General features: G+C 45.8%; 1 protein-coding gene across 1 annotated transcript in view; it reads right to left on the bottom strand.

Annotated features, from left to right (window-relative positions):
- LOC129703644 (inactive N-acetylated-alpha-linked acidic dipeptidase-like protein 2) overlaps positions 1 to 14,577 on the bottom strand; it is a 289,914-nt gene that overhangs the window by 172,509 nt on the left and 102,828 nt on the right. The gene's annotated exons all lie outside the window — the stretch shown is intronic.

Below are 14,577 nucleotides of genomic sequence, written 5' to 3' on the forward strand. Positions count from 1 at the left end.
CAGAACCTTACAAGTTGACACCGAGACCACCTCAGTGACAAAGGTCAGCCTTCCAGATTAGTTTAGTTTAGTTTAGTTAAAGGTGGTGAAAAGTCAGAAAAATCAGGGACATTAGTATGTTTGTGAAATACATAAAAGTTTCTCCTAGAGTGCTGGAGCAATCTGAATTATGAAGATTGGCCAAACCTGGGCCTTTGACTTTGAAAAGAAACATCCTTCAACAGTTTAAAATAAAATTTATTACTGACATGAATTAAAGTGTGGCAGTGTGGTGCGGTGGCGCAGCAGTAGGGTTGCTGCCTTACAGCGTTTGCAGCGTCAGAGACCCGGGTTCGATCCTGACCACGGGTGCTGTCTGTACAGAGTTTGTATGTTCTCCCCGTGACCGGGTGGGTTTTCTCCGGGTGCTCCGGTTTCCTCCAACGCTGCACAGGTTTGTTGGTTAATTGGCTTGGCATAAATGTAAATTGACCCTAGTGTGTGTAGGAAAGCGTTGGTGAGCGGGGATCGCTGGACTCGGTGGGCCGAAGGGCCTGTATCCGCGCTGTATCTCTAAACTAAACTAAAGTGTGGGAAGCCATTCAGGCAAGTGGTAAATTGGGTCAGAATCCTTTACTTTTTGAGAGTTCCAAGCTTGCTTGAGATATACACAAAACAAAATGCTATTTGATGTACTCACTTCCAACAAGGGATCATTATGCACAGTAATTCTTCACTGAAAATATTCACCACTTCAAAAACGCAGGAGAGCTTACTCAGCAACTTTCTCACTTGATATCTCTGGAGAATTGCAGTTTTATCCCAATCTGCTTATTTAATTTTTAAAAACGTTCATGTACTTAAGCAATGACTGCTGAGAACTGGTACTAAATCTTGGTGGAACCAGTCTGTTGCTGAAGGTACTCCTCAGGTTGACCAGAGTGTCATGGAGAGGGTGAGCTGTATTGTGCACTTTGAGGAGCATCTTCCCTGCAAGACCAACCTCCCATGAATCCAACACTGCCCGCCCCTTCCTGATGAGTTGTTAATCCTGTTGGCGTCCGCGACCTTCGCCCTGCTGCCCCAGCACATGGCAGCGAAGAAGATGGCACTGGCTACCACTGATTGGTAGAACATCTGCAGCATCTCACTGCAGAATTTGAATAATGAATAATACATAATATACAAAGTGCTGGAGTAACAACAGTCACGCAGCAGCTCTGGAGAACATGGATAGGTAACGTTTCCAGTAGGCGGCTTCTTTAGACTGATTTTGGTGAGAGTAAAAAAGTTGAAAGAGTGGAGAAAAGAACGAAGAGACCCATTGTTTCTGCCTTCTCCAGCCATACAAAATTTGTCTCCAAATACTTTGATTCCATCCCATCCCCCATCTTGAGCAGCCCCTATCGCCCGATACCCTCACACCTGTATCCAGCTGTCACTTACCAGGCTTTATCCTGCTCCTCCTCTCCTCCAGCTTGCCCCATCCCCCAACCAAAATCAGTCTGAAGAAGTGTCCCAACCAAAAACATCAGCTATCCCTGTTTACCAGAGATGCTGCCTGACCCGCTGAGTTACTCCAACACTTTGTGTCTTTATTTGTAAAGCTTGCAGCTGCGGTCCCTTGTGTCTACACAGTTCCACACACTGCTATACTGGACCGTTGGGAGATTGAAAGAGGTGCACCATGCCAGACTACCTTCATGTCCTTCGTGGACTTCTGCAAAAAAGCACCTTTGACCACAGGTTCATCATGCAATGGATGGCAAGGTGGATCCTGTGGTGTGGATTCCCAGCCAAATATCATAGATATTTGACAGAATGGCTCGTCATCAGAACTCACAAACAAGCACCAAGACCTTGCTTTGCCGGCAGCGAGGAGGGCCCTCTCTATCACGTCCTTCCTGATACAGCCAGAGTCTCGCTGTCGGCACATGCTGCCTTTGAGAATGACTGCGGTGAGGATGAGATGATCGGCAGCCTCTTTATTTCTAAGAACGTCTGGAAATAATTGCTTGTTTTGGTTTGCCCTGAGCGGTTGTGTAACAGAGGACTTTGATCTAATGGACTAATCACAGGAATGCATACCGAGACAAACATCAAATGCAAATGGATGATGATAAACCTGTTGAAAGACATACTTTGGTCAGCGTGAAAATTGTTGGCCTCCCAGGGCAAGGAGATGTCTCCGACTGGTGCATTAGAGTACAGGGGTAAGTGCTGACAGACACTGAAGATACAAGAAACTGGAGATGCTTGTATTTTGAGCAAAACATAAGGTGCTGGAGGAACTCCTTGGGTTAAGCAGCATCTATGGATAGAAAAGACAAACCACATTTCGGGCCCAAATTTCATCTGCCCCTTGCTCCACAGATGATGTCTGACCTGCTAACACACTAAACCTTGCGCAAACAATGCAAAGGCTTTACGGGGTTGGTCCACATTCAGAATCAGAAAGCTTTATTCAACTCCACTGGACGGTGAAACGTGGTGTTGGTGCATTTAACAAAAAAAGACTAAGGGTATAATTAATGCATAAGAATGAATGCATTTGCTGTATTTATTATAAATAAAGTTTTTTTTTTAATTAAAAAGTGATGGTAACCTAAATATTCTAATGTATAATATAAAATGCTACTGAATTCTAAATGTCAAAATAAATTGTTGCATTACTCAAATTATACCACTGGGAATTGGATGTGGCGTAGTTTAATATGAGCATTTCTACAATAGTTATTTATTTAATAATTCCTTAAATATGAGGAATTAAGGTGCAGGAAAAATTAGTTCATTGGAAACTATGAAAAAGAGTTGATTTTCACTAGAGTCATGGAGTGATAGAGCAGGAAACAGGCCCTTCGGCCCCACTTGTCCTTGCTGAGCAAGATGGCCACATATGCAAGTTCCATCATATCTATATAATTAAAAGTGTCATCTTGACCATTTCCTGTCTGCGCTGTATATTGATTTTAGAAATAACGCTACCGTATATCGCTAATATTTTTGGCCATCTTACTCATAGTCCTCCTCCACTGAGCAGGCCCCGAGGATTTTTCCCATCGATGAAAAATAGAAAAGTTATGAATGTTTAAAAAACCTTGAGATCCTCTCGTCTGTCCATCACCACGATGAAGGTAACGCCCCTTCCGGGGGGTGGGGGCAGGACTATAAAACCCCGGATGCCTGGATGTGACTCGAAGTGTGTGAGTGTGTGTGTGAGTGTGAGTGAGTGGGAGTGTGTGGGTGTGTGAATGTCTGTGTATGTGTGAGTGTATGTGTGTGAGAGTGAGTGTGTGTTTGTGAGTGTGTGAGTGGTCTCAGTGACTGAGCTGCCAGCCCAAGAATCCATTCAGCCCACAATGTCCATACTAGCCCTCTGGAAACCAGTCCCTTCGGCCTACAACACCATGCTAACGCTATTCCAGTCGAGATTTACCTCATGATTTCAAAAATCCCCTCATCTATAAATTTGATTCACTATTTCCCCCCCCCTCCCCCCACCAAATTTGGCCAGCATCTTTTAAAAATCTAACGGTGGAGAGTCACAATGCCTTTGCTCCTGGTGGCAAGCTGCGCAGAATTTTCAACGCCCACCACTGAATTAAAAGCTGCCTCTGGATCTGGCCAGATCCAACCTGGGCACATATTTCCCACTTAGTACTAGGCCGCAGTAACGATTACCTTCCGAAAAAGCCCCGGCCTGATCCCAACACCTTGGCATGTACGGGCCGGGAGGGATGGGAGACTGCTTGCTTTGTTTGAACGGCCAAGATTTTCTTTGATTCACTGAGAGGAACGAGCGATGTCCGCGACGATGTCTTCTCCAAAACCCGAAGCGTAACGGTGAAATTGTTACATATTCCGGTCGAGATTTACCTCATGATTTCAAAAATCCCCTCATCTGTAAATTTAATTCACTATTTCCTGAGTTTTTTTACCAAATTTGTTCACCAATCTGACATCTTTTAAAAATCTAACGAGCTGGATGACGTCACAATGCCTTTGCTCCTCGGGGCAAGGCTGCGCAGACTGATTTTCAAACGACAGAACTTTCATATGAAGAAAGACTGGATAGACTTGACTTGTACTCGCTAGTATTTAGAAGATGAGGGGGGATCGTATAGTAACATACAAAATTCTTAAGGGGTTGGACAGGCTAGATGCAGGAAGATTGTTCCTGATGTTGGGGAAGTCCAGAACAAGGGGGCACAGTTTAAGGATAAAGGGGAAATCTTTTAGGACCGAGATGAGAAAGACATTTTTCACACAGAGAGTGGTGAATCTTGTGGAATTTTACTTCGGAGTCACGTGAGTGACTACGTGAAGAACCCGGCCACGCATTCGTGTCAATATCGCCCACACGCATTGCAACGAGTCACACCAGGGGAATCGACGTTCCCCTTAGCGGGGGGAGGGGGAACAGCAGGTAAGGAGACTCTGCGTTCCTTCCACTTACCTTACAGGTGGAGACATGGAAGCGAAAAAAACTAACAGTCGTTGACTCCGATGAGTCCGACTCTGGATAGCCGCAAGCAGCCAGTGCCCGTGAGCATTGGAGCCGGTTGGAGCGGCTTCGATGAGTCCGACTCTGGATAGCCGCGAGCGGCCAGTGCCCGTGAGCATTGGAGCCGGTTGGAGCGGCTGGGAGTGGGTAACAAGAGCAGCCCGTGAGCATTGGAGCCGGTTGGAGCGGCTGCAGGAACTAGAGCAGCCGCGAGTGGCCAGTGCCTGAGAGCATTGGAGCCAGTTGGAGCGGCTGTTGGAGCAAATACTCCAAAGTGACAGGCTCCGGGAGATGGAGACTAGTCACAGTGGGCAGCTAGTAAGTCCTACAGCAGTGCCTCTTGTAGGACTGCACAGTGTTTCTCCCTCATCAGAGGGGAGTACAGGGGGTCAATTCTGGGCTGATCCTGAAGAGAGGTGCAGAACATACCCCTAGTGCACATGGGGTGCAAGAAAACCTATTGGATATGGTGTCCCAGTTTATTTAACCCAACCAAACTGGCCAAAACCTGGAACCTAAAATAGCTGCAAGTATCGACTACATGTCATTCAACCAGCTATAAGGACAGGCATTATTGGACACCACAGCAAGACACTTACCACCAGGGAACTGCAAAACACTGAATGTTCCCAAGTTCTGAAAGTCCTAACAGCGGGAATTACGGTTTTCGCCCGCACAATAAACAAAAAAGACATGACACAAGATCACCAGGATGCACTGGCTTTATTGTGCAACTACCAATACGAGTAAACAGCATTAGGAAGAAGTGCTATCCAACCGGCTTTAGACCCTAATTTGCAGGCCTATGCAAACCTGGAACCTCCAAACCACCAATATTACTATTTGGAGGCAACTTATCAAAACAGATAAAAGAACTTGATGAAGAAGGTAAAACCCTGGGGCTCATTAAAGCAATGTCTAAAAACTACTTTGGCCAGAAAAAGCACCACTACGCACCACCAGTCGGCCAAGACAAACTGGTGAAAGCTCAAAGGCCAGGAACACTCAACATCGGTCTTTTTAGGTCGTGGCCCAGACCGGCCTTCCTGGGGAATGCGCTAACCCTCAACACCGACCCAACTACAGGTCCAGACACCGGCGCCTCAACGTCCACGGAGGATGCCGATAAAGTAACAAACCTACCAATAGTAACCATGGAGGTAGGTGGGTCTGGTTCCTTACGAGGTTGGTGGGAGATTACAATTCTATCTGGATGCATGGAATAAATTAACTACCGACACTTATATTTTCAGAAGTATAGAGTTATACCATAGAATTTATACAAAAACATAATCCTCCAGTTCAGCATGTACCGGACCGAATGTTTGTGCTTACAGGCAAAGAAAAATCAAAAGCGCATGCTGAACTACAGTGGCCATATAAAAAAGGAGTAATGGAGGAAACCCAACACGTATCACAGGAATTTGTGTCCAAAATCTTTATCGTAAACAAGCTGGTGGTTGCCGCATCATCATAGATTTGACTAATTTGAATACTTTCGTACTATATATTCATTACTAAATGGAAACCTTTGTTACTGCTAAGCAATTGATTTCCTAGGTTACTACATGGCAAGCATCGTTTTAAAAGATGCTTACTATACAGTACCCATTAGAGGTGACCACAGATGTTATTTCACACAATGGATCTTCTGGGGTTCACCCTTAACTCAGTTCACATGTCAGTGACTTTGCCGAAAGAAAAGGTTACAGCCTTAATGGAGGTTTGCAGCAAAATCATTGACATCACAAAACCATCCATCAGACTGGTAGCAAGAATAATTGGCATAATAGTGGCTGCGTTTCCAGCCACACAAATCGGACCTTTACATTATCAAAAATTACAGAGGGCTAAAATACGAGCACTTAAACTGACTATGAAAACAGTCATGCTGATGGCCTTGGTCACGGCACAAAGGGTCCAGTCACTACAGAAACTAAGGCTGGAAAACATGACTATTTCATCTGGAAATTTAACTTTTCACATCAATGAATTAGTCAAACAGAACAGACAGGGGTCAGCAGGCCTAAAAACAGAATTCAGGGCCTACCCAACAGATGATTGTCTCTGTATTGTAACACACTTACTATTATATATGGAGTATACTGAGATCATCAGAGGGAAAGAAATGTCACTCAATCAGCTACAAACAGCCACTCAAAACAGTGACAGTCCAGACCATCTCTAGATGGCTAAAACAGGTCCTAATAAAGGCTGGAGTAGACACTAGCATTTTAAATCTCACTCCACCAGGGCTGCAGCTACATCGGCAGCTATGAAGTTGGATGTTCCTATGGACCAAATCCTCAGAGTAACGTTGAGGGATTACGTGCCCTCCGCTCCCACCCTTGATCATATACTCAACTGGTATCTCTTCTCTAATCTTACTATGTTTAGTCATTACAGTTATCTGTGATTTCACACCGCTGCTTTAAAGAATGACACGCATGCGTCCTGGCGGGGTTCTTCACGTAATCCCTCAACGTTACTCCTCATAAAATAACGATCAAACTTCAAACTGGTAAGTTCTCGTTTAATCTTACTATTCTCTGCCACAGAAGGTAGTTGAGGCCAGTTCATTGGCTATATTTAAGAGGGAGTTAGATGTGGCCCTTGTGGCTAAAGGTATCAGGGGGTATGGAGAGAAGGCAGGTACGGGATACTGCGTGATCAGGATACTGATATGATCATATTGAATGGCGGTGCAGGCTCGAAGGGCCGAATGACCTATTCCTGCACCTATTTTCTATGTTTCTATGTCTATGTTTCTAAAATGTCAAAATCGGCAGTCCCTGATTGTGTCAATACTCGCACTCGCCGGCAGTCCATGGCGCAGCAGCGCAGCCCCGCACCTCCCCCCCTCCCCCTCCCTCCACATCCCTTCCCCTCCTCTCTCCCCCACTATCCCCCCTCTCCCCCTCCTCTCTCTCCCCCTTCCCCCCCTCTCCCCCTCCACCCCCCTCTGCCCTCCCTCCCCCCACCCCACTCCCTTCCTCCTCCCCTCTCTCCCCCTCCTCTCCCTCCCCCTCCCCCCCCCTCCCCCTCCCTTCCGCCCCCCCTCTCTCTCCCCCCCTCTCCCTCTCCCCCCCTCCCCCCCCCCCCCCCCCCCCCTCCCCTCCCCCCATCCTCCTCCCTTTCCCCCCCTCCCTCCCTCTCTAACCCCCATCCCCATCTGTGTGTGTGGGGGGGCGGTTAGTGTCTGGGTGACGCCACAGGCGCCCCCCCCCCCCCCCCGCAACAGCAGCACGTCTAGTATCCCTCTAAATCTTTCCTATCGATGCACTGTCCAAATGTTTCTTAAATGGTATTATGGCACCAAATTTAAAAAAAGTTAATCACAATATTATCTGATGACTTTTCCCGAGCATGTTAAACTTCTCTCAGGATAACTAAAGACTGTCTGCAAATATTAGCATGAGAGTAAAATTGTAACATTCGCACAAATTCAATTATCAACAATGACAGAAAAGTAATGAGAACCCGAATGAAAAAAAACATCTCTTTGTTTAACCACGTTAGATTAAGGTTCCAGCTTTCTGCAGGAGAAGACAGAACAATAGGGCACATTTTGCTGTAGAATCAATCGTGAAGGTGGACAATGCTTTTATCATCAACATGTGAATCAGGCAGCAACTTCCAGCAATCGCACTTACAGTTAAATGTGCAAATATAAAAACTGCAGTTGGAGCTGCGTTCCATCTCTAGAAGTTTTATGTTAATGCTATCTTGTCAAGACACTTCCTATTGAAATTGACCAGTTTCCAAAGCAAGCGCTGTCTGCGGAGGGCGCTCAGCATCGCCAAGGGCTGCTCTCACCCCAACCATGGACTGTTTACCCTCCTACCATCCGGGAGGCGCTACAGGTCTCTCCGTTGCCGAACCAGCAGGTCGAGGAACAGCTTCTTTCCGGCGGCTGTCACTCTACTCAACAACGTACCTAGGTGACTGCCAATCACCACCCCCCCCCCGGACACTTATTATTTTTTTATTCAAATCGTTTGCTATGTCGCTCTTCAAGGGAGATGCTAAATGCATTTCGTTGTCTCTGTACTGTACACTGACAATGACAATTAAAATTGAATCTGAATCTGAATCTTCAAATAGTTGTACTTAATTACTTTAAGTTAAATTCCAACTACATAAAGCCAACATGATCAAAGACATGCCCACCCCAATTATTCCTAAAATAGACACAAAATGCCAGTGTAACTCATGGGGATAGGCAGCATCTCTGGAGAGAAGGAATGGGTGACATTATCCACTTTGGTGGCAAAAACAGGAAGGCAGATTATTATCTAAATGTTGTCAAGTTGGGAAAAGGGGAATTACAACGGGATCTGGGGGTCCTTGATCATCAGTCAATGAAAGTAAGCATGCAGGTACAGCAGGCAGTTAAGAAAGCAAATGGCATGTTGGCCTTCATAACAAGTGGAGTTGAGCATCGGAGCAAAGAGGTCCTGCATTTGTACAGGGCCCTAGTGAGACCACACCTGGATTATTGTGTGCAGTTTTGGTCTCCAAATTTGAGGACATTCTTGCTATTGAGGGAGTGCAGTGTAGGGTTAATTTCCGGGATAGCGGGACTGTCATATGTTGATAGAATGGAGCGGCTGGGCTTGTATACTCTGGAATTTAGCAGTATGAGAGGGGATCTTATTGAAATATTAAGGGTTTGGACTCGCTAGAGGCAGGAAACATTTTCCTGATGTTGGGGGAGTCCAGAACCAGGGCTCACAGTTTAAGAATAAGGGATAAGCCATTTAGAACGGAGATGAGGAAAAACTTTTTCACACAGAGAGTTGTGAGTATGTGGAATTCTCTGCCTCAGAGATTGGTTCACTGGATGCTTCCAAGAGAGAGCTAGACAGAGCTCTTAAAGATAGCGGAGTCAAGGGATATGGGGAGAAGGCAGGAACGGGGTATTGATTGTGGATGATCAGCCGTGATCACATTGAATGGCGGTGCTGGCTCAAAGGGCCGAAAGGCCTACTCCTGCACCTATTATCTATTGTCAAGACCCTTCCTCAGACTAGTTATTCCTTCTGCCCATCCGGTGTAAGATACAGAAGCTTGAAAGCCGGCAACACCACTCAGGAACAGCTTCTTCCCCTCTGTTACCAGTCTTCTGAACAGTCCTTCCATAATCTAGGGTACTGACTAATCCACACCTGCCTTGTTGTAGGCATTAGACTTTGTCTATGGAGCAGGTGCAGTACAATACTGAGAACTATATTCTGCACTCTGTATCATCCCCTTTGCTTGACCTACTGTACTCGAGTTTGACTTGATTGTAATTGTGTGTAGTATTAACTGAAATGATCAGATATTTAATAACTGGCACTGAGTAATAACTCTGGCACTGGCTCAGGCCACTTAAATCAGCTGCCCTGGACATTTTATGACTGTTTTTACTTGTATTTTAATGTTGCTGTTTTTACCTGCACTTTTTTAAAAACTATTCGTACTGTTTTATCAGGAACTGTATTGTTTTTTTTAATCGTTTTTATTTTATGCGTGAAATGTTTAAGTTTTTATGTGCGATGCTCCGGTATTCCCTGGGAAACGTCTTCTCATTTTGCACTGTACAACTGTTGCTTTGCAAGATGACAATAAAGGATGATAATGATAATGATAACATGCATAAACCTTTTTCGCTCTATCTCAGGACAAATGATAATAATAAACCTAAACCTAAATTTTGGTCCTTTTTCATTCTGTCCTTTTTACCTTTCCTCTTAACCCAGTCTCCCTCCCTCCCACACCCCCCCCCCCCCCCTCCCCCCCCCCCACCCCATAAGAAGGGGTCTGAAGAAGGGTCTCAACCCGAAATTTCGCCCATTCCTTCTCTCCAGAGATGCTGCCTGTCCCGCTGACTTACTCCAGCATTTCGTGTCTAACTTTGGTTTAAACCAGCATCTGCAGTTCCTTCCTACACTATAATACCTGATTTGGTCAATAAGAACTAGTAGCTGGAATTCTTCTTGATATTATAAAGGTTAACCTTGCAACTGAGATCAAACTGAATATTAAACAGCAAATAAATTGGGATTAAACGGAATCTGAATATTAAACAACAAATCCAATTTAAACGTTGACATTAAACTAAAGAAAATGACATTTCATTATCCTTCAAAAATAAAAATAGAAACCTTATACTTCATGAATGTTACCGTCACTATTAAATACATTGTGAAATTTGTTGAAGAATTGGTAGAGGTGATTAAATATCTCTTAAAAGAAACAGGTGGCTCTTCATTGAGAATTGCTGCCAGTTTTTACACAGACCAGTGCCTAAGTTAATGAAAAGAATCACTGGTACCTGAGGCATTTGCCTGCCTGCAGATGGCTGAGCAAAACCAGTCACACAATGGTATTCTTTAATTCAACATTCAGTACAATTTAGGTTCAGACATAAATTTGCCTCAACACTGCTGCATGAAGCAGAATCAGCAGGTTAAAAGGCAGATTTACAGGATAGTGGAAATAGAGATGGTTACAAGGAACTATGGAAATTGTGGCAGAACAAGAAAGCATACATGAAGGAAGATGAGTAGCCAGGGGAAGCATTGAGTGTCAGTAGCTCCCTGGATTATACACATATCATCTTAACTGACATAGAGTCAAAGACTTGCCAGGTCATATAAGGCCAGGCAGAGTGCTGTTCCCTGCATATTGTTAAGGACTAACATGCACTGAAGACTATATCTGATCTAGGCAGATACCATGGGCAGCGGAACCCGGGGGGCTGGGGGGGCTGCAGCCCCTCCACTATTTTGGTGAGACATGCTTCATAACCCGAAATTAAACGGTCCGCAGGCATATTTTCCTCTTCTTCTGAGGACCTCCGACATCCAGAATCTCAGAACAAGCGCACGGCAAGCGCGGCAAAACCACGACCAGCCGCGGCGGAAACCGACCAAAACCCTCCCTCCCCTCCGCTCAACGGCCAATCACAGCGCGGTTCACAGTCGAGATATGGGGCAGTTAACGAAGCGCTGTGATTAGCCGCCGAGGGGAAGGGAGGGGGAGAGGAGGAGAGAGAGAGAGAGAGAGTCGGCCCCGAGAGAGATGAGAGAGAAAGAGAGAGACGGTCCCGAGAGAGAGAGAGACGGTCCCGAGAGAGAGAGAGAATGTCCTGAGAGTGAGAGAGAAAGAGGGTTGGCCCCGAGAAAGAGAGAGAGGGTGTAAAGAAGTGTTATCGACACACTGTGACTTTACTTCTTTATTACATTCATACTGTGGCATTACAGAGAGCACTGGCTGTACGTGGTCTGTCACGGAAACTGGAGAGCGATATGTGGGTGGGGAGGTTGTAATTATACTTGTGATATGGGGAATGGTTAGTAGTGATAAGGTAACTATATTGGGTCACATGCATATGTCATCTACAGAGGGGGTCGGCCCCGAGAGAGAGATTCGGCCCCGAGAGAGAGATTCGGCCCCGAGAGGAGAGAGAGAGAGGAGGGGTGATATCTCCCCCCACTTTTTGAGTTGGGGGATGGCCTGTATTATCCCCCAGTTTTTGGAGGTCGAGCAACAACAAAAATGAATAATTGTGCCCCCCCTCCCACCACTCGGCCGCTCCGCTCCCTCACCAGGTACCCCCGAGGCTGGTGATCAGTGATTGCTCAGCTCCCCCGCTTTCAAAAATGTCCCGCGGCCCCTGGATACAATCCACACTACAATAGAGGCAGCAACTTATCAACTTCTGAATGGGGGTAGCTGTCAAGTTGTCAAGTTGCCTTTTCTTGACAGCAGTCACGAGAGTCCGTGGAAAACATGTTCTTATTTAGCTCCTTTCTTCAAGAAAATTATAATTTTAGCTCTCAGTGGTTTCTTGGCATGATCTTCTCTCCTGGACATTGGAAATAAGATTGTGAATTTGTAACTCAACCTCTTTACTGCTAAGATATGGCACTCTGATTGAGATAACATCTCAAGATCTTGTTGTTTACATCCACATACATACCCACAAAAAAACAAACAATAGTAGTGCAATAATAAAAATAATAGTTTATGTAGTTCATCCTGATGACTGTAGGGAAGAAGGTGATCCTGAACCTGGACTTTACAGTTTTCAGGCTCCTGTACCTTCTTCCCAATGGCAGGGGTGAAATGAGTGTGTGGCCAAGGTGGTGTGGGTCTATGATAAGGCTGGCTGCCTTTTTGAGGCAGCGACTCCGGTAAATCCCTTCGATGGTGGGTGGTCAGAGTCGGTGTTGGACTGGGCAGTGGTCACAACTTTTTTGTAGTCTTTTTCGCTCCTGGGCGTTCAAGTTGTCGAACCAGGCCGTGATGCAACCAGTCAGTATGCTCTCTACTGTACACATGTAGAAGTTCAAGAGGATCCTCTTTGACATACCGAATCTCCTTAATCTTCTCAGGAAGTAGAGGCGTTGATGTGCTTTATTTATATTGGCATCTGTGTGCTGGGTCCAGGAAAGATCTTCAGAAATATGCATGCCATGGAATTTGAAGTTTTTGACTCCCCAATCTTAACAGGATTGTGGGTCCTCATCCTTCCTCTTCCAAAGTCCACAATCAGTTCATTGGTTTTACTGATATTGAGAGCCAGGTTGTTGTGCTGGCACCATTTGGTCAATCAGTCGATCTCACTTCCATACTCTGACTCATCACCATCTGTAATTCGTCCAACAACGGTGGTGTCGTTGGCGAACTTGAAGATGAAGTTCGCACTGTGTCCGGCTACACAGTCATGAGTATAGAGTGAGTAGAGCAGGGGGCTGAGCACACAGCCTTGAGGTGCTCCCGTACTGATTGTTATTGAGGAAGAAGTGTTTCTGCCAATTCGACCAGACTGTAGTCTGGGGATGAGGAAGTCGAGGATCCAACTAGAGGGATGTGCAGCGACCCAATTCTGTGAGCTTGTTAACCAGTTTTTTAAAAATGTAATCCAAAATATTTATTCAAATATTAAAATAATATATGCAGTACAGTAAAAAACAAGACAGAACCCACCACCATAATACACGACAAATGCTAAACTATTATACAACTCCTTGTCAAGGATGCATTCAACCCCCAGCGGAGCCCAGCGGTCCCGGAAATCCCCCAGGGTGCCCGTAGACAGCGTGTAGTCCCTCTCTAACACCACCCGGACCCGGACATAAGCCCAGAAAAGGGACAGGCAGCTGCTCAGGCAGAGCCCTCTTCCGCCTGGCTCCATGACTAGTTGAAAATGTCCACAAAATCTCCAGCCAGTTGGTCTGCACACGTTTTGAAAACTCGACCGAGTATACCATCAGGTCTAAACGTTCCCCCCTTAAAGGATCTTGTGACGTCGGCCTCTGCGATTGTGACTGTAATACCATCAGGGCGTGTGGGGCTCGGGAAGGCACATCAGTGTTCTCCCTATCAAAGTGTGCGTAGAACGCATTGTGCTCGTCGGGAGTGCTGCTTCGCTGTCGCTTCAGCTGCCTCCTGAATTTGCCTTGTATGAGGTGATGGCATTCAAGCCCTGCCACAGTTGCCGAACATCCACCTCATCCTCCAGCTTAGAAAGTCCCTTTTGGCATTTTTGATGGCCTTGTCAATGTCGTATATGGACTTCCTATAGACCTCTGCGTCACCAGACCTGAATGCCCTCAGAAGAATGCCCTCTTGTCCTCAGAAGAATGCGGATCTTCTGGTTCATCCAAGGCTTCTGGTTAGGAAACACTCGAATGATTTTTGTAGGAACACAGTCCTCCACACATTTCCTTATCAAGTCTGTATGACTGTGGCGTATTCATTCAGGTTTGTTGCCGACTGCTTGAACATTGTCAAGTCTACTGACTCCAAGAAGTCCCGGAGTTGTTCCTCTTCCTCCCCCGACCAGCTCCGCGCAGTCCTCACCACTGGGGATGTTGAGTAACTTTGACAGCATTCATGAACCCATGTGTATCAGCAGTTTCTAGGCCACCCATGCACCATCTTCAAACTTCAAAAACGCCACCTATCCATGTTCTCCAGAGATGTTGCATGACCCGCTGAGTTGCTCCAGCACTTTGTGTTTTTCTGTACAACTATTTTTCTATACTACATATTACATGCGGGAGCATGATGGCCCCAATGCGGAAGGTCCGACCACCGGC

The sequence above is a fragment of the Leucoraja erinacea genome, chromosome 14, assembly GCF_028641065.1.
Source record: "Leucoraja erinacea ecotype New England chromosome 14, Leri_hhj_1, whole genome shotgun sequence".
NCBI classification, from domain to species: domain Eukaryota; kingdom Metazoa; phylum Chordata; class Chondrichthyes; order Rajiformes; family Rajidae; genus Leucoraja; species Leucoraja erinaceus.